Genomic DNA, 22,208 nt, shown 5'->3' with positions numbered 1-22,208 from the left:
TGTTAAGACTCCCCTTCAGCAAAGGTAAATGATGGGAGTAAAGCAGTGCATTGAATAGGTTTTAGCATTTATACATGATTATTTAGACTTTTGTTTCTTTTTGGGGAGGCTAAGCCTTACTAAATATTGCTTATTCTCCATCAAGATTGAGCCTTTTTATTGATACAAGTAACATACTTTTTAGGGCACTATAGCCTTATTTCCAACAAGCTTTGAGACAGCCTCATGTAAAGATCTTAAGATTTCATTAAAGAGAATACCTTGATCTCCTTATTTTGGAATGTTGATGCATTATTTAATTAGCGTGAAATTAGCATCGATCCGGCATCATTTTACAACCCATTCTGCTGGCTGAGAGGTTCACGATTCAGTCCGTATATCTTCTAAGACAGCAAAGATGGTAGGGAAGAAAGTTTTAGATGTACAAAGAGCTTTAACTGGGAGCTGGAGGGAAGAATAAATCAGAGGCTGGGAAGTGCTATAACAAGCTAGGTCATGCTCTGCAGCCGGAGGGAAATGTCTCAGGGATAGGGAAAGGAAGTACTTCATGGCAATGCCAGCACATTCATTATACAACGGCTCAGCAGGTGGTGAACACAAACACTGAAAAGACTTCAGAATTGCCTGCAAATAGAGATAAGAACACAGAAACTCAAGTGTTTAAAGGAAATAGGAAAGTCGTATGTTTGAACACAGCAAAAAGGCAAAAAGGGTGCATTAGCCCTGTCCAAAATACTAGAAGAGTCGAGCGATAGTGAGACAGTAAATATTGTTTCATTAATGAAATCTATGAAAAGCACAGAGGCCATTAATCCAAGAGTCAAATACAGGTATAGGACCCGTTATCCAGAATGCTCAGGAGCAAGGGTATTCCGGATAAGGGGTCTTTCCGTAATTTGGATCTCCATACCTTTAGTCGACTAAAAAATCAATAAAACATTTATTAAAACGCAGAAGGCTTGTTTTGCATCCAATAAGGATTAATTATATCTTAGTTGGGATCAATTACAAGGTACTGGTTTATTATTACAGAGAAAAGGGAATCATTTAACCATTAAATAAACCCAATAGGGTTGTTCTGCCCCCAATAAGGGGTAATTATATCTTAGTTGGGATCAAGTACAGGTACTGTTTTATTATTACGGAGAAAAGGGAATCCTTTAACCATTAAATAAACCCAATAGGGCTGTTCTGCCCCCAATAAGGGGTAAATATATCTTAGTTGGGATCAACTACAAGGTACTGTTTTATTACTACAGAGAAAAAAGAAATCAGTTTTAAAATTCCAAATTATTTGATTAAAATGGAGTCTATGGGAGACAGGCTTTCCGTAATTCGGCGCTTTCTGGATAACGGGTTTCCGGATAAGGGATCCCATATCTGTACCATTATTCTAAGAGTCAAAAAGAAGCTTTTGTGGACTGTAGCTCCCATCATCCTCTGCCGGACAGCAGAGCGTTGTCATGGAGGGTCATACATTCAACAGACCCATTATAAAGCATTGATTCACTAACCTAAAAACAAGTTGTTAATCCATTATTTAACCTCAGGCAACGTAAAGTGGCTACTGTGGCCATAACCTAGTTGCCAATTACTTAGGTACTCTAAGGGGCTGATTTACTAATCCACGAATCTGAATCCCGAATGGGAAAAAATCAGATTGGACACGAACATTTTGCGACTTTTCCTTATTTTTTGCGATTTTTTTTTTGTCGCCGTCGCGACTTGCACGAATTGTCACAACTTTTTTGTAGCCGTTACGACTTGCGCGAATTGTCGCGACTTTTTCGCTAGTAAACGGCGGGCAAACCTTTCCGATTTTTTCGTGACGGCTACGAAAAAGTCGCGACAATTCGCGCAAGTCGTAACAGCTACAAAAAAGTCACGCCAATTTACAAAAAAGTCGCGACGGCGACAAAAAAACGCAAATTACCGATCATTACGAAAAAAAAACGCATTCAGATGCTTTCGATCTGTTCGTGGATTAGTAAATCGGCCCCTATGTGTTATGTGAATTTTTAAATAATGTCATTAAATGAGTATTGTTTAACCAGGCGAGTGTTCCAATGCTCTGTAGGTTGGTTCTATCCTTGGTCAGTTCTTTATATATAAAAACCATACTTCCATTGAGGTGTGACTATTAGTAAAAAAAAAAGGTGGACACTATAGCTATACAGTACCATAACCCAGTGTCTATATTCACCTAGTGTCTATATAGTGTATATATTTGCGGTATTATTTACATAATTTATAAGGTAATGGAGGAGGAACCTTATTAAATGAATCAATATTTCTTCTCGTGCCCCTGATTCACTAAGCTTTCAGAATACATCCATATTTATTACCGTCCAACAGTGATGGGGAGAAAATATCCAACTTTAGGTCTCGGTTTTAAATGAAATGCTTCTCATTAGGAATTCAGCATTTTGAAAAGACCTATTAAAACCCGTGTCCACATATTTAGATGCAAGTCGTTAGCCAAACACTCAGATGTTGTCCCAAATACCCTCCCCATTGATCTCCTAACCCCTATCTGCAAAAGAAAATACGCTGAGCACATTAGTGGTTTGAAGGTCACGGCTGAAGCACGTCATAATGAAAGGCTGGAAAGTAAAAGCAGGGGTTTGGTGTTAAAGGTATTTTGAGGAAAGATCACAGAGCATGAAGAGATTTAAAACCATAGCACCATTTCTGTAATGCTATCATGCACATAAAAGAAAGGCTGCTTCACTGTTTCTCCTCCTTTGAAGCGTAGCTGGCTGAATTCCTCAATTAAGCCCTTTGGGGATTTCAGGCATGGTTTTTCATCCGGCACAATAGAGAATTGGCCTGGCTTGGGTTTGTGTATTACCTCTCTTGCAGAGACACACCATCATTACACTGCTTAGAAATCCTATTTACTTCTAAATAGTATAGTGTTTTGATGTAAAAATGAATGGAGGATTAGTTGTGTGCATGTTTATAGCTATAATGGCCTGAGTAGTGTATTAGAAGCGACCAAAATGTGTTCAATGCCATCAATATCCATTAACAACACCCTACAGGCTTCCTCTATATCAAGCTAAATCAAGTGCTGGGGTTTAACAGGATCAGAATACATTATACAGACTATTCAGTGTATATGTATTTGTATATTTTAGAAATTCAGTTGACTTTATTGAATTAAAAAAATGGGATTAAAAAAAAAATCACAGCCATTTACTATAGGTCAGTAGTAGTTAATTTCTATTTAGAATTACATTTATAAATGTGCTTAATGCTTAGTGCTTTAGTGGTGAGAAAATGAAAGGGGAGACCCCAGATAAGCAAAACAAGACTCCCTTCTCTCCAGAGTCAATTGCATCCTTTAGAGACTGGTGTCGCTGCCCCAGGTGTTAAATGTGTGATAGCAGCTTGATCTATCGACCAGTGTGAGAGGGTGCTGTGACCGAGATGAAAACGTATGAAAAATTAATGAGCTCTCCAGATTATTGCTTATTTCCCCTGCTCAATGCTACCCTTCTATGGGAAAATGTGTGCAAATACATTTTCTATAGGAATCCATACGCTCAATTTATTTTTCCCCTACAAGAAAGAAAAATGTTCCCCAACTTTGGATACAAAGGGCTGTCAGATTACAAATACCGTCGGTTACAGTTATCTATCACTGTAATTGTGCACTTACAAGAGTATAGGTGTAGTTTATGTTAGCAGCGGAGTGTTGCTAACTGACCACAGTAATGATTATGTCACGAATGTCATTAAAATGACTTCTCACCTTGGGTCTCATTTATAACATGCTGTTTAGTTGCCACTACAGTGTTTGTGCTAAAAAAAAGGCTGCATTTTGACCCTTAGTGAATATCCAGGAGACTTAAATGAGGCTGCATACTAAGTTGACCACAGTAGGCCCAGGTATTAATAAAAACCATGATCTGCTGTGAACAAAGCCTTATTCACACCCAGAATGGACCCTGTTACTGCTCATAATGGGATGGAGAATAAGGTTTGCATTACACCTGCTTATTAATCAACACTACCTTCCCTAACTAAAGGTGGGCATACACGTAGCAATAACGATCTTTCCTGCAACCATTTGTCGCAGGAAAGATCATTCTTTTTCCCCATTGACGTTCAGGGCTGTATCGTCAGATATGGAGGTAGAAACAATAGAGATTCTACCTCCAGCTTCAATGGCGCCCAATCAAAATCTTTTAACCAGCCTGATTAACGAGACAACCAATATCCACAGTCTTTGTCATATTGGTCGTCTCATTGATCCGCCATACATGTACCAAATATCGTACAATATGGCCAGCTTTAGAGAAATGGGCAAAAGCAATGCTATTTCTCTTTCCAATTTGATCTCTCTCTTTCGGCAAACCAATGATTTCACATGTAATGTTTTTACATCACTACTTCCAGTAACCCTGCTCGCCTTTCCTTTTCCCAATTCCCAAGACCTTTGAGCAGTGGTACATATTTTGTGTGTTTGAAGGAGTGGGATATGACAATAATCATTTCTGCAAGGGTGATGGAAACCAGAGATGGTTTTTGCCCAATCATTTCTGGAGTGAAATGTTTTAACAGACCCAGAGGGATATCAAGTGCCCTGGAAGTCAGTCCAACCTGAGAATATGTGCTAGGTGGTTCATGGGGAAAAGGATATTAAATGAATGGTAGGAAGTTGTATGGTAGTAAGAGTTCTGGTAAGAAGAAACACACCCTGGTGGTGGAGTCACCAGATATGTTTAAAAAGGGTGATATTTAAGACTACAAATATGCTATTATATCAGTTATTCTTCAGTGGTATACTTACTGTATAGCTGTCCTGTGCAGAGCTTGTTAAATACTGCAGCCTATCATTCTCTCATTAATTCACAACACCTTTTACACTTTCCGTACATTAGTACCTAGGGATTAAGCTGAATTTATAACAAGGATGGCCATGCTGGACCTCCTGCTGTTGTAGGACCACAACCTCCCTTGCTCACATCCGGCCTCATTCAAGATGAATGGGATCATAGTTCTGAAGCAGTTGGGAGCCTGTGATAATTCATCTGTTCCTGTGCCGCAACATCTCCTTCTCTAGTTTCTAGGACTGGGAGACAATAAGTCTCATGTTACATTTCATTTTCTAATTTTAACCAAGCAACACTAAAACTGAAAAAGGCTCATTAAACCATTTATATTTCCACACCTATGTTCTCTGAGACACACGAAAAACACTTGCAACAGTTATAACTGTGAGAAAAGTTAAGCAGAAAATTGTGAAAAAAAAACCTTTGAACAGCAAAAAATAGAACAGCAGAACTGCAGATCTGGGGAAGGAAGATGGATATGGAGAAAGCTTTTAAGACTTAGTAGTCGTGGAAACAAAGTAACAAACATGGTTTTACCTACAGGTTCCCCCATGAAAAAAAAATTATATATATACATGTGCACGTGTAATATTTTTAATAATGTGCTTTGTACCCATAGACTGTGCAATAAACCAACTGAGCTTGGTCGACATTTATTACCTTTTTTATTGTCTGCTTCTGGGTCACTTGTGTCGCTCCAGCCACATAATTAATATATTGATCAATGTGAATGGGAAGGTTAAAAAATGGCATGATTTTCTAGTTGTTCAGGGATCTAACTAACAGTCTGTGGGGTCCACAACAATATATGGCCTTTATCTCCTTCTTTGAACATCCATGTCACTTTTAAAATAGTAATCTATTCCCAACCCCCAATCTACTTCAATACCTGCCATTTGCTAACATCACCCACCAGAAGCACAGTACCATGTAAGCATTTTCACCTTTAACCAATTACAGCTTTGGTTTTGGAAAATTGTAAATTAAAGTAGAACAAAAGGACATTTTTCTTCAAATTTCCTCACTATATACCCCCTGAAACTCAGCTGTGCCATTTTCACCAATGAGGATGTCAAGATAAAACGAGCTTTAATACTTGGGCATTTCTTGATGCTTAGTGGCTTTCTTGTGAATTTCACAACATGAGAACACATCAAAACCACCCATGTCTAAGAGTCCTTGGTGAATGGGTTAACAAAGCCCTTCCTTTTCTATTGTGGCTGCCCCAATAGCAGCGAGCGGCGAGTGGAACCACCTAATGCAGGTGAGATGCATCATGGAGCACCTCATCTGCAGTTGGCTATTCAATGTGGTGCTGTAGGAAACGTCACAATAGGATAGAACTAGATTTGTTAACTCGTGTGTTCCTATGTGTGGCACCAACATGGGTCCATTTGAATGGAATTGTATAAATAAAACAGCTGATGTTTTTGGCCCCAGCATGACTTGCTGGGATGATAAGTGTATGTGGATATACTGTGAATACTGGACGAGAGCCCCCATCTTTACTCCCTAACACTTTTCCCAACCTTTAGCCCCTTTTCTATACTTGACCTTATACTAATGTTTCTTCTCCCAGTTCTATGGTAACTATACATTATAATTATTAACATTTATTTATAAAGCGCCAACATATTCCGCAGCGCTGTACAATAAGTGGGTTTCATACATTGGACATACAGAGTAACATATAAAGCAATCAATAACTGATACAAGAGGTGAAGAGGGCCCTGCCCAAAAGAGCTTACAATCTACAAGATACATGACACTATGTACAAGTCTTTTTCAATAATTTCCATAATAAACTATTTTGCTACAACATTGCACAATTACAGACACTACTTCATGTATTTTTCAGTGTTGAAAAACATTCACAAATAAAAAGCAAAAAAAAAAAATTGCATAGGAACACTTGTTGCAAAAAACTGACATTGGTTCTAGTATGTTCTGAAGCAAAAGATAGGGTGGGTGTGCAAAGCATGCTGGTTAGGCAATATCCAGAGCCCCATACTGCTTAGTACAGTATTGTGTGATGCTTCTAAGAACATTGCCTCTCATGTGAGGTTAAAATAGCCTGACATGCTGGGAATTAGGCACATAGACCCCCGAGCACAAACTCATTATTTAGTGCTTCAGTTCTATTTGACCCCGTTAGGGTTACATCTGTACCACCATATTCTTGCAAAGTGTGCCTAAATTTACATTTAGAACACTGATGAAAAATATTACAATGGTGCCAGAAGAATTCCTGCTTCTTGCAGTATCACAATTCATAAAAAGCAGAGCTTTGCTTGAACGTCCCAGTTAAGGGCATGACATGATACATTACACTCGGAAGGAACATTTCTTTCTCTTTCCTTAATCTTTTCTACAAATGTTGCTTTGGGTGAATTTTGCCCCGGATTCAACCTTGGACAATATTTTTTTTGTTTGAATAACAATGTAAATGTCTGTCTTAATCCCCTGCGCTACTGGTTGTCATGGGAACATCGCATAAAATATTTCCTATTGTTTCAAGGTGCCAATAATTTTAAAGAGACAGGTACATGAATGAATTATTTGCAGAGCAAACAATGGCAATTTGCACAAAGGAGGGAATTCAAATTTTTGATGGAGTAACAATGTTTATGTCTGTTTTAATCTTGTCACATGAGTTACAGGTCGTCATCGTAGCATGACATGAAGTAATCTTTGCTTCAGGATGTTAATCATTTGATAAGTGACAGATGCCTGAATAGACTACTTCAATGCAACGTATAATGAATATAAGGGAGTAATAATAGTATATGCATGTACATACTTGTCAGACTTGAGTAAAATGATGCACATTGGATAAAATATAAGGCCAGTACATGTTTTTTCCCATTGTACAGGTATGGGATCCCTTATCCGGAAACCCATTATCCAGAAAGCTCCGAATTACGGAAAGTCCGTCTCCCATAGACTCCATTATAATCAAATTATTCATAATTTTAAAACTGATTTCCTTTTTCTCTCTAATAATAAAACAGTACCTTGTAATTGATCCCAACTAAGATATAATTAATCCTTATTAGTTGCAAAACAATCCTACTGGGTTTAATTAATGTTTTATTGATTTTTTAGTAGACTTGGGGGCACATTTACTAACCCACGAACGGGTTGAAATAAGCGTTTTTTTCGTAATGATCGGTATTTTGCGATTTTTTCGTATTTTTTGCGATTTTTTCGGCTTCTTTACGAATTTTTCGTTACCAATACGATTTTTGCGTAAAAACGCGAGTTTTTCGTAGCCATTACGAAAGTTGCGTAAAATCTGGCGATTTTTCGTAGCGTTAAAACTTGCGCAAAAAGTTGCGCTTTTTTCGTAGCGTTAAAACTTACGCGAAACTTTGCACCATTTAAGTTTTAACGCTCCGAAAAAGGCGCAACTTTTCGCGTAAGTTTTAACGCTACGCAAAAAGCGCAACTTTTTCCGCAACTTTCGTAATGGCTACGAAAAACTCGCGTTTTTACGCAAAAATCGTATTGGTAATGAAAAATTCGTAAAGAAGCCGAAAAAATCGCAACAAATACAAAAAAGTCGCAAAATGTTCGTTTTCAAGTCGGAACTTTTCCAATTCGGGTCGGATTCGTGGGTTAGTAAATCAGCCCCTTAAAGTATGGAGATCCAAATTATGGAAAGACCCCTTATCCGGAATACCCTTGGTCCCGAGCATTCTGGATAATGGGTCCTATACCTGTATTTGGTTTTGTAATTATAATGGGAGCTAAATTCTGAAATTCTTAATTCTTGTTGCAAATTTCATATTTCCGGAGAGTTTCTCATGTACTCATGTAGTTTTCCTTCTCAGGTAATAATAATTTGCTGCTTGAATTTCCTTGAGGGTGAAACAGCCAGGGAAAATGTTTCCAGGCATTACACAAGGTTTAGGGTTAGTAAAGAAGTAATAGAAAAACAATTGAGATTGCTTAAGTAGTTGGGACGATAGAAAGAAATTCATTCAATTCAATCCAATAATTTACCCAAAGGATCCAAAGGCCCATTTAAGCTGCCAAATTGTGTAGTGAAAAAGGGCAGGGAAGATGAAGCAAGAAAAATAGCTAAATAGAAAAAAAATAGATTTTTTTTTTTGTCAAAAACAAATAAAATGTGTATCATTCATTTTGATAAATATGCCCTGAAGTGTATATTTATATACCTTATTATCCCCCCAGACATGCTTAAGCTGTTAGTCTGTCATACCTCAATGTTTCCTTACACCTTCCCCAACCCTTATACTTTCCATGACCCATTTACAGAAGTCATTGGAATACATTGTCTAGAAGTTATAGGAAGATTATATAAAAACATTGGGTGCTTGATGAACCAAACAGAACTGTAAATGGACCTCTCCATAGCAGGGACCTCTCGTAGACATACAGAGAGAGTTAAAAGAACATACAAATCATAATAGCATAATCATAAATGAACCTCTCAATAGTAGGGACCTCTCATTGACTTAGAGAGAACTAGAGGAACATTGAATGATATCATCATTATAATGATGATCATCATGATCATTAATGGACCTTTCCATATATCTCATAGAACTTACAGAGAGATACTAAATAACTGTTCTAAATTTTTTTCACTAAACCACTTTTTATGTTTTTAATTTTTGCTATTTGCATATAGGTAAAGGGTAGCCGCTCCTATATGACAGGTGGCAATATTATTGGTACATGCTTTACTTTACATATCTTCCTTAGGGCATTGTGTATCCAAGGCATTGATGCTGCAGTTGTTAACTCTGAAACAACCATTTAGGGTTGGTTCCTCTGTTAATTGTATTTCTACATGTAGACATATACAGTATATATAAAGTGAATTGTGTATAGAGACATGGTGCAACCAAAATGAAAAGTCTAATCTAATTATATGATATACAGTCGTAGGCCATGGTGGATTTTATTTTCCAGTTTACACCTTTGAATGCAGAAAGCAATGTAATTATCTTCACCTAAACATTCCTTCATCATATTTTTGACAGTGCAGTGACCTTTGCAGACACTGTGTTGGTTAGCGATATAGTTAATGAGATCCTAGATCCTATGACCTCGACCTCACTCATGGCCCTGGCCTGCTTCATCCATCTTCCAGGCCCCAAAGGTTACAAGACAGCATTTGGAAACAGATAAAACAAGTGTGAATAAACAAATTCAAGAGTCTTTCGTCATGGCTGCCAACCCAAAAGGAAGTGTCAAAATAAGACATCAATAAAAAAAATAGAGAGAAAACATTCTGTGGGCTCAGCTACTGGTTGATTGTTAACAAAGTGATAAATTATTTTGAGCAAAAGACGAGGCTATGTAAAAGAGGCGAACATTTCTTTCTTGAATTTCTTCCTAATGTCTAGAATATTGATTGATGGAGGGCCTGGTTCTTCTGTCTTATTACAGGCCTTAAATACATGTATTCTCAGTGCCTAGCAACAATGCAAGATTTATTGGTCACCATTCTTGGAGATACAGAATTGCACTTAGGGAAATCTCTCAGCAGGAAAATTGGCCAAAATCGTTTCAAACAATAGAACTAAACTCAATAAGGAGCTGGGGATTTGGCTTGATAAATATCATATACCTTGTTTAAAGCTGACTCCTAACAGCTAATGAACTGGACTAATTTTGAATGGTGGCTGTATCTGAATTCAGCTTTTTGTTTATTTGCAACTAACGGCACATTGATAGAATGGGCATATTTTGACAATTGTTTCTTCTAAATGTGCAAATTAAGTTTAAGTTGTTTGTATAATATACCGACAACTACCCAATTTTTCATAATGCAGTTCTGTCCAAGAGTTATGGTCTCCTGGATAAAATAGGGTAATTGGTTGGGTGAAGCCAAAACTCTTAGGGACAAATGTTTACATTTTCAAGTTAAGAGCTTGTGAATGATGGCAAAATCTTGCCCCATTGTATTTTAAATGATACTTATATCTTAAACAATACATAAGCTGTAAAATAGAAAGAACTCAACTCTACTGTATAGTCTATATCCCAACTGCTGAATTCTCAAGTACTATAAATTGTGTCATTGATATGTATTGGACTGTAAGACATCAAAATAAATTATTTTCTTCCAGGTTAATGGGATTTTCTTGAATCTGAATTATTATTTCTTTTATCTTTATTGTTTGGCAAACCTTCTAGGGTCAGGATATAAGATCTGCAGTAGCAGCCTACTGCCTTTTTGCATAAAATTCCACATGGAAGTGTTGGAGATGTGATTGAGGTCTACTAGGCTGGATAAAATGCTACTAGGGTTGCGATAAGATATATAAGGTATAAACAAATGGTAATAATACATTTAGGCACAACAAATCAAGTCAATGGTAAGAACAATAGAAGCCATACTATAGTCTTCAGCCTTTGCCTACATTATCCCTGCTCCTCAAAGAAGTAAATGAAAGTTCTTTTGAAAGAGATTCAATTTGTTAAAAATGATGGTTCTAATAAAGTTATTATTTCTAATTGCAAGATTGATGATAATCAGTGTCACAGCTATTGGGTTATTTATGACAAGCAGGTGCCAAATAATCAGATTATTTGGAACAATGTGATGATTTATTGTTGTTAAGGGAAATCACGCTTAGAAGTAGAACCGCAAAGAAGGGTTTTCAAACACACCCAGCAACCAAAAAGGGAGTATAATGATCTGGTTAGCTTTTATTTTCATTTCTCATTTTCTTAAGCATCTTGGTTATAAATCTTAAGGTCCTGTTGGTCGTCTTCATCTGGATTTAAAAAAGTGTCACAGATATCAAATGAAATAGATTTGTTTCACAGGAAATAGTTTTTTTTTCATAGACTTGGTTAAGGTCATCAGTTTTTAGTAAAGTGTTAGCTTAATGAGCAGCTAAATACATGCAGTGGAATGGCAGTGCTATGGTTTTCAGGGGGTTAGAAAAATGTGTCAAATTTAGAATTTGTAAAAAGAGCTAAATCAAATGGAGCTTCAAGTATTCAAAGGAAGGAAACATGGAATGAGTTTTTTTCTTTTTCAATCAGAGACCCCCTCAACTTCCAGTGCTTCTGATTGGAGGAGCTTTATACATGGCTTAGGGCTCTGGTACACGGGGAGATTAGTCGCCCGCGGCAAAACTCCCTGCTCGCGGGCGACTAATCTCCCCGTGTACCAGAGCCCTTATAGGTGGAATCTATAATCTGTGGAAGATTCCTGGGAAAATCCTGGGTAAGAGTAAACAAGTTTTACAAACCTAGCACAGAGAATCTTGTCTGACAGTATAGAAATTGGAAAGGTCACCCAATCTACAGAAAAAAAGAAAGATTCACTCTTATGATGCTACAAATGCAAAGCTGCCCATAAATGTACCAAAAAAGAAGCAAAAGGAGTTATAGAAGGGCCAAAAATCCTTACTATAAAAATAAAAAAGTTAAAATAGAATGTAACTAGTCCTAAAAGAATAGTAAATATACTCCTCACACTATGGGGCCTATTTATTATGCTGTGTAAAATGAAATTCGCCTAAAAAACGATGTAAAAAGCTGTGTAAATTAAATGAAGACGTTCTGCGTTCAAACTCCAAATTTAACACCACCATTTTGTGTAATGGCATAAAATTACACTGATTTTACGCCAATTTTTTACATGGTGAACCCTGGTGGTACGTGGCAGATTTTGTTGCCATTTTTTACACAGCATAATAAATCTGCCCCTATATGTGACAGAATTGAACTGTCGCCTGGCTACTCAATGGTCACAGGGCTACACGGATATAAAGAGTTACCTTTGTTTTCATTTGCCCTTGCTGCTCCAGCTCCTCTGTGGAGCCCTAAAATCAGTATTTCCAGTAGAACAAGGGGACCTTAGTTTATAACCATGCCATAAAGATAGCATTGCCAGTAGAGCAAGGTACCCCCAATTCTTAGCCTTGCCCTAAAATCAGCATTGTCAATGGAACGAGGGGCCACCAGTTCACCACCATGCCAATGACTTTATTTTGTCCGCATAATAGGTGTGTGCTGTAGGAGCTTTTGTTTATCTGTTTCCACTCCCCTGAGATAACTTGGCAGGACTGGCGCATTGATCATGCCAACTTTAGCCTGTCACTTCTGCTGAAAGCTTCTCAGTGCCCTGATTCACACAGGTTTTGCAGACGCATTACCTGCTGGCCAAAACTCTTTTAAGATAATTTAATATCAATTAATCACCCAAAGACAAAGGAAAATGACAGCAGAAAATGCAGCTGCTAGTTCCATTTCTCCAGCAAGCGAATCTGGGTGGCTACCGGGCCAGCTCTCATAACCCTTAATAAGTCACTTTACTCGATTAACACAAATTGATTTTTCTACTCTGCGGATTCTAGTGATTTTGATAAATATGGGTCTCGTGCCTATTTTGCAGTTTTCATTTGTTTTCAGGCCGGCAGGTGAAGGGGCTGGAGAAATGACGCCGTGTCATTATCTATAGCAGTTGTCAGCGTTCTGACAGATGCGGAATTGAGTAGTTTAAGTGGATCAGCTAAGCAGCCAGTCGTGAGAGGATTGAACTGCAATTACATACTCCTTACAATGTAAACATCACAAGCCACAGTGCCATCATTTGTAACTGCAACCAAGGGGGGTACCCAGGGTATTTGTCGAAAGATATTGCGAATATACCTTTGTGTAGCACAAAGCATTGGTGTGTTCCCTTGGTGCAATAAGCAACTGAGACATATGTAAAAGAAAATAGTGTTCAAAGGCATAGAACTACACAAACATGGTTTTAGTCAATTATGGGTTTTTTTTTAATAGTACAGTGGGAAAAACTATAAGTAAAAAAAGGGTGCAGTAGTGTATGTAGTATTTCATTTTACTGCCAGTTCTGGCAATAATATGGCAGGTCCCACTCATATGAATGATATTCTTACTTGGAGCAAGGCCCGGGCCTAGGGCGGCACAAATTTAGGGGCGGCATTCCGCACAAGCCGCACTCAAAATTTGTGCTGCTGTAAATGGTGTATTTTTGGAACATTTTTCATTATTTGCTGGGGGCAAGGCAGCAGTTTGGATATCATTGACTTGGATACCAGCAACTAACTAGCAACTATCACTTACTATGATTATATGTAAATGGTTATATGTTATTTTATTTACCAAGGACATTTTATAGCCGAAAGCTGAGCCCTCTCTGTATTAGGCTGGTTCTGCTCATCCCTACAGGAGGTCTATGTTTAAAGAAGTCATGTTGGGTATCCCTGGCCTAGGAGCAACTTAATATGTTGTAGTATAAACCAGAGTACAAATAATTTAAAAAAATTGCTTCTTACACTTGTTTGTGGTAGATTCCATCTTTATTATGCATTTTCTTTCAGTTTGGAGGTGTAGGGTGGATGTGGTTGGGCTCTTATTGCAATCATTTCTTACACAGTCGTGTTCCATGCCCTTTGCTTAGCCAATACTTGGAATATATAGATTCCTCTGCCTTTATTGGACTTTATTTGGCAGATCACTAGTTTAATATAGCTAACTTGGGTTTAAAGCCACATAATATAGTAATAAAGTACATACAATTGCAACCAACATCCTCAAAAAAAAAAATATTCTCAATGCAAGCAATTTTTCTCTTGCCCAAATATAATATAGGTATTTTCAAAAAGTATCTAGCAGCCCACCCATCTGTAGAAAGAAAATGCCTACACCACTGTGCTGTGTATGTTATAAAATGTCTTGCTGAAAAAAAAATTATATTGTTGTGAAAAAATAGGCATAACTGCCTAATGAAGAACATTACATTGCAAAATGCACATTTTTATTCTTCTGCTTTTGACGTTTATTGCTTCCACCATATAGAGGGTTAGGATGGACAGGGTTGCTTAGCCCAGAGCTAACGTTAAAATGATCAATATAGACCATATTTTATATTTAGTAACCCTACAATTTCCCAGGTGCTGTGTTAGATAGAAAATAAACCTTGGCTCAAACCTTGCCATTTTAGACCTTATGGAGGGTGCGTTTGTATCTCCCAATAGACTTTGTGGATTAAAATCAGTCACATACCACCTGAGTCATGGAGCATGGGGCTTTAAGTCAAGCACTGGGCTGCAAGGGTCCCGAGGTCAAGCTAGGGTCACATGACAATGTGCATTTATGTTGGCAGCTGTTGAGGTCAGTCTCAGATCCCCAGAGCAGCTATTAGGGGGCAAAATGGAGCCCATGGGACTTTGATATTCCCTTCTATAATTTCAGGTTTTCAGGGACACGATAGCATCCCATGATGGTAAGCGTCTTTCTAATTCAAAGGATACCTTTCTATGGAGTATGTCCAGCTCCTCACACATTGCTTTATTGCCATATAAAATCATTTAGAAAAAAAACACCTAAAATGAAATGCTTGAGCCAATTTTTATTTTCAGATGGAGAAACATCATGTGACTTTGCTCTTGAACAGATGGCATTGTTCTCTTGTTGCTAAACACCATCTGATGATTTTTAGTCTTTTCATTTTTCTCCTTAAGATAATTATGAGCAGAGGTCAATCAATTCCCTATAAAAGCACATCCTCGATGCATCAGATGACAATCAGGGAGCTGTGGGTGATGTCCTTCTCGGATTCAAAGGACTTCGTATGGAGACTTGCACACAAACTAGGATTCTATGTAGTTATTGTTAGTGATGAGCAAATTATTTCACCAGGCATGGATTCGCAGCGAATTTCCGCGTTTCGCCATTGGCAAATTGTTTTGTGAAACTTTTGCCGTGGAGAAATTCATTGTGTGTGTCAAAAAAAGTTGCGGTCATGTAAAAAAAAAAAAGACGTGGGCAACAAAAAAAGACGTGGGTGACAAAAAAGTTGCACAACAAACGCGTTTCGTGGATTTTTCGCCGTTACACAAATTTGTTTGTTATTTTGCAGGGAAGCGAAATGGGACAGATTCACTGATCATTAGTTATTGTTAGCTGCAAGCTCATTATATTCAACTACAACTGCAAAACTTCTGGCTCGGTGTTTCAACCCTATCAAAGCTATTTTAGCAGAGATATAAATATTTCATTTTATACAGGTTGTAAGAGGATCTTCTTGAACCTAATACAGGTATAGGATCCATTTTCCAGAATGCTTGGGACCAAGCGTATTCTGGATAAGGGGTCTTTCTGTAATTTGGTCTCCATACCTTAAGTCTACTAAAAAATCAATAAAACATTAATTAAACCCAATAGGATTGTTTTGCATCCAATACGGATTATTTATATCTTATTTGGGATCAATTACAAGGTACTGTTTGATTATTACAGAGAAAAAATATATGAATTATTTGATTAAAATAAAGTCTATGGGAGACGGGCTTTCCTTAATTCGGAGCTTTCTGGATAACAGGTTTCCGGATAAGGAATCCCATACCTGTAATTATTAGTATTATTGTCTTCACCTAAAAATATAGTAGCAGTGATAGGGGTTTGGAGTTTGCTTCTGACCATGATTCCATCCATGTGGTGTATCCTCCCATCTTCCCAAAACATAAAGTTAGGTTATTTTTCTCCCAATAAAAACAGAAAGGAATGTTGAAAGCACAACATGGAAGCAGGTAGGAAAAGCTTTACCCAATCATTCAGCCTAGAGTCCAGGCCAGACAATTATGTTGTCCCTCTAGGTAGCTAAATCATATACAATCGAATTGCTTGACAGTCATTGTATATGTGATAGTTGCTCTATTGTGCATCTCGCTATGCCAGGCAGGCCAATTTCAGAGAAAAACCGCATTTTAAAAAGTGTATTTGATGTGCACAGTCTCTGTGCTTCTTCAACCTTTTTTCCCCTGCTGAAACCAAATGGTTCTTGCTTCTGTCCATGTCAGGAAGCATCTATCAGTGATTGGAAAACAGATGGGATTTCCTAATCAGTCAGTAAAAAATGTGAAATTTCGTAGAAAATGTTCCAGGTGAATTGATGTGACGCCTGGCAGTTTACAAAGCGAATGTGCATACTTGTGCAACTATTTTAATTGTTTTAGCATTTTACATGCTCCAATACCTTTACCAAAGCAATTTCAGCATACAAACACAACATGAGAAATAATCTTCCCATCTTTGACAATGGGCAGCAGATTAGTTGTCTTTTTTTATGCAAAATATCCCTTTGTTATTTATCAGCGGAATAAAAAAAGTAATATTCCGTTCGAAATTCCATCACATGTTTATCATTCATGTTTTATTCGTCGTGCATCTCAATGCGAAATTTTGACGATAAAATATTCCTATTTGATTCCCGAGGTAGTAGAAACCATCTTCTTTATCTACAACAAATGGACCAGTTTATGACCTTATAAAAATAGATTGATGGAATGTCAGGCTTAAGCACCATGCCTTTTTATGTCATACCTGTATATATTAAATGATAACTAATGAGTTGAGAATGAAAGAAGAAAGAAGAGCAAAAAAAAAAAGTTATTAGCGACAGGTTTAAAAGATATGAGCCAATTTTCAATAAATAACCTCCTCAGGTGATATGAAAAGAAAATCTTATTTCTTATATAGTTTTATTATTTGAATTGCATGGCGTTTTAATTATAATAAGAATAATAATAAACTTGCAAAGAGGATGCACTATAGGTCACTATATTTTACATTTCTAGGCCATCTACATTTCAGGGTCAAATTCTGTAGGTTACAGCCCAATTAAGTGCTCTGTAGACTCCTTGGTCTAGATCACCCTAGAACAACAATCCTAAATGATTCTACCAAGCAAAATCATTTCTACTTTTTTAGATCATTATTCTATATGTACAATTGTTGAGTTAACCCTGAAGTAGTGTCTGCTCTAAAATGTTGACTAAAGATTCAGGCATTGGATTACAACATTCTAATAGCAAGAGGTAGGGAGAAGGGAACCTTCAACAGTTTGAACCATTGAGAATCATTGCAGTACCATTACCACTGTTAGGGGGAAAAACTTTCTTTATTGCATCAATTAAATATATGGATTAAATATATGGTATTCTGCATTTCTTTCAAATTATAAACAAAATAATTATAATAAAAAAATAAAATAAATATATATATATATCAATGTTCTAGAGTACAAAACTGATCTGTGAGCCATATGCTAACTGCACATAAGCCATCTAGCACACTATTTCTAAAAAAATATGCATTTTTGTCTTTTTGCTAATTAAAGAGGTCCCACCACTAATTTCTGCATTCTGTAGGCTGTATCTTTATTGTGTTTGGCCAACATTCCAGGTTTAAATCTCTACCATCAGCTAACTACAGATAAGCCATCTAACATTCTAATAAAAAAAAAAGGTATTATCTGCTCGTCAAATAAGCCTTACGCCAAATTTCTTGCATTCTGTTGACTACTGTACCTTTGTTGTCATAGGGCACTCTAGAATGTTGATCAGGTCACAACATTTCAGCCCTGTCTCTTTATCATCAACACTGTTAGCAGGATGGCCAACTTTTTTACATGGCACATATGGCCAACCCATGCTGTAGCATTCATACAGAACCCTAATGATATATGAGCTCTTCTATTATAGTATGGGTACCCTTAAGTGGTAGTCAAGACTTTGTAACTGGCTTAATTTCGAAAGATGTCTAGTCTATATCCTAATGTAAAAAACAACACAAATAACATAACAAAAAAAACATTACAAGGTAAATCTAAATAATGGTATACAGGTTTAAAATTACAACCTAATCCTAAATCTCTATTGAGACATACCTGAAAGGACCTTTCCTTTACCATATGACTGGTGTGTTTTGCCAGTTATTTATTATGGTAATGCTGTTTTGTAATTTGCAATTTCTGGATTTATGACCCATTGTCAATAGGCGCTAATTCAAGCTGCATGAACATCTATGATAAGGTTCTAATTGGATAGCGGTGACCTTTCAGAATGTAATTCAAGAAGGAAGATTAAAAAGCAGCCCAGAAAGTGACAGGTTTGGGACAATAACGTATGAATTTGGCTTTACTGGCAGGCAAGAGATGCAAGCTATGATAAATTGGAGGCTTCTCAAGCAAGCTTGCAAAGTGATTGTTCATTTTTCAGCATCCAACAGTAAAATACATTTCTTCAATGGCATCATTTGCATCACCCTCTGTTCACTGTACTGAACATTAAACAGACAATAATGCAGAGGAAATAATTACTTTAATGCAGAAATACAATTTGCTTTCCTATGAACGGTGGCATTTGCTCACATGTATGTAAAGGCTCCATACACTAACACAACAAAAGTTTCATTTATTTTGTGCTCCTCAGTTTCTTGTATTTTATGGCTCAAAAAAGATTCTCATGACCAGAAGGCATCTACAGAGGAATAGTTCCCTAACTGTATATGGGGCACTATGAATTGCTTACCAGAATAAGCTCACCAAAAGCAAAGCTTCAATGAAAATAAAACCTCACACACAATGCACATTTATACTGTGTAGTTCTACCCAAACAAATGGAGCAAGATCTAAAACAAGTGGACTTATTAAGTAATCATTGAAGCAGCTTCTTTAGTTCAACTGACTGGTTGAACTGAAGAAGCTGCACGGATGAGTAGTGCAGGGCCGGAACTAGGGGTAGGCAGAAGAGGCAGCTGCCTAGGGCGCAACGATTGGGGGGCGCCAGGCAGCAGCCTCTCCTGCCTACCCCTAGTACAGTTTAGCGTTGCGCCGCATCGCACACTGCGCCGTGCCCCCCCCGTGTGTTTTGATGCGCATGCGCAGTTCGGGGGGGGTGCGATGTAGCGGTGCATGGGCGAGGTAGCCGACCGGGTTGCCTAGGGCGCCCGGTCGGCTCGGCCCGCCCCTGGAGTAGTGAAACGTCTTCAATGATAACTTAACAAGTCCAGTTGCTTTAGATTTATTTATACTAGATATACCATGACCTGGATGAATGAAAATCTTCATAGTCAAATGGAGCAAGAGTTTTTGTGCATTTTCGCTCAACATGACCAGGTTAAAGTGCAAACCAAAGTTTACTATTGTGGCTAAGGTATTGTAACATACACCCAATTAGACAAGTGACCTTCAATCCTTCTTGACCAAGGTGTACTTATTCCTCAAGTCACAGGGTTTGTGAATACACTAATATCCAGTTATCTAATTGATCAGTTGTGGAGTGCTATCTCCCTGTGGGTTTAAACATATTCCTAAGATTATGTAAAAATGTCCCAAAAATATGATAACATTGTAGGAATCACCCATGCCATAGGTTATTTATTACCCCAGGAGCAAATGAGTATTTACTCCTGACTACACAATAAACCCTTTATTTACTCTTTTAGGAACCAACCTATACTTTAGATTTATCTACATACTTTATTAAGCATTGACTATATTATATAGTTTGAATGTTGCCTTTAGTAATTAAACACATTGTATTTCAGATTACACATACTTTTCATATGAATAAAGAGAACGTATTCATTGATGCCCCTCTAACATGACAGTAGTTGCATGCTTGTGGTGTACCATTACATTAGATAATACGCTGAGGTAGCAATGCCCTTCAAGGACTCAAAGTATAAAAAGAAGCCTGCATTGTCAGTTTGTCATTATTTAATACCCCTATACTTAAACTTGAATAAAGTAGTCTTCCTACCTATTTAACACTCTTTCACGATCTCATCCCTGACCTATAATCCCCTTTTCTTTGTGCTAAAATACTCCTCTACCCTACAGTCAGGGCACATTATTATATGCTGTTCTGCCTCGAACACATTCACAGGGGACTTGCTTGACACCATTTAACTAATTTAAATGTGGATTGTAACAAGAATAGTGGTGTTGAAAGATAAAGGGAATGATGCATTAGCTGATCTGCCTACTCAGCACACATAAACTGGGCTTAGATGTTGTAAATATACCAGACCAGCCTATGATTAAAAAAAAAATGAAAAGAAAAGCGGAAATCTGGGAAGACAATGTAGCGTGAATACATTACCCTTCCACTGCCTCAAATGGAAACATTTACAGCTACTAATTGTGATTGGTCTGTGTAGTAATTATTTATTAATGCTTTGCTTCAGTGGAGCATTCTGGCCAAATTAACACCGGCTATGTGTTTTATTATTTGTTTTCTCATGTTTTAATCTTTATTGAGACATTACAAATGCACTCGAACCAACATTATTGTAGCTAATTTTGACGCCCTCTTGGACATAATAAAAAACATGGAAATGTAATTAATGGTATCCTATATCTGCCTTCCCTCACTTGTTTTTTCATGCCAACATACACAGTTTTACTGTTTACATTTTGGAGAATGTTCTGTGTTCCACATCATACAGGCAGATAGGTGAATTGATTGGTTGTGTTGAATCTTGCTTTGTGATGCATCAGTTCATCAATAAACACCTTGATTCAGTGGCAGTCAATCTGAATTCTGCCATTTCAATTAGTGCAAATGAAGTTGTGATTAGGATTAATAGAGTTCAGTCTTAACACCAATATGGTGAAGTGGTGGGGGGGGGTTTAGACAAAACTCCCCATGACTGAAGCACTCAGGAGGTACCAATATGGATGCAGCGCCATAGGATAGGTAGCTACCAAGAAAACAAGCTTCTGGGACATATAGCCACTCCATTCCCCCCCCCCCCCCACTGAAATGAAAGGTGTATCATGGCAATTCTGTGTGCCAGATGCCTCTCTTAAGCCCATTCCCTCTGTGTAATGATGTAGGTCATCAATGCAGATGTAAAGGAGGAGGAGTAGCAATGAAGCCAGTAAACAGGGCTCTGTCTATATTGGCAAATCAGGAGGTGCAAATCCATTACAGCAAATATTGTCTCACATTAGTATAAAACATATGTGTGATATATATTATATCTATTAAGCCACCTGATTGGCTGAAATTAAGAAATACACTAATTGGTTCCTGCTACTCATGACATTTATTTTTTGCCATCTATACTGCCATGTGTAGCTATTTGTAAGGTGCATTGGAGCGGGTGATCGGAAAGCTCACCTGCAATGGGTGCTTCTTCTATGTTTCTTCTTTAAAATGACCAGATGCGAATGCCCCCATCAGCTGGCCTAATGTGGCGGATATCTTACTACATTTAGGAAACGCATAGTGAGATGGCAAATGCTATTAGCTCCAAGTACACGCAACGGAAATCTGGAAATTTGTTTATTTGTATAATATGGACTATTAAGTGAACTGGTTTTATTCAGATGATGCAGACGCTGGAAGGTTTCCAAGCCCTGCATGAATACCAACTAATGGCTCCAGCGAGCTAATGATGCCATAAAAATGTATGTGGACAAAACAAATGCACGCAGAGGGTGATTAAAAGCTTCCCAAAATAAAAAAAAAAATGGGCAATGGCTCTCAATTTCTCTCCACTCTACATTCATGTTATCAATAGTTAATGACTATTTTCCAAATTTCATATGAAATTAGC

The 22,208-nt window shown here is 37.5% G+C and overlaps 1 protein-coding gene across 14 annotated transcripts in view; it reads left to right on the top strand.

Annotated features, from left to right (window-relative positions):
- Positions 1-22,208, top strand: part of robo2 (roundabout guidance receptor 2) — a 627,127-nt gene that overhangs the window by 371,562 nt on the left and 233,357 nt on the right. The gene's annotated exons all lie outside the window — the stretch shown is intronic.

The sequence above is a fragment of the Xenopus tropicalis genome, chromosome 2 (genome assembly GCF_000004195.4).
Source record: "Xenopus tropicalis strain Nigerian chromosome 2, UCB_Xtro_10.0, whole genome shotgun sequence".
NCBI lineage: Eukaryota > Metazoa > Chordata > Amphibia > Anura > Pipidae > Xenopus > Xenopus tropicalis.
Note: the sequence above shows the minus strand (reverse complement) of the source record. Positions and strands in the feature narration are given on the sequence as shown.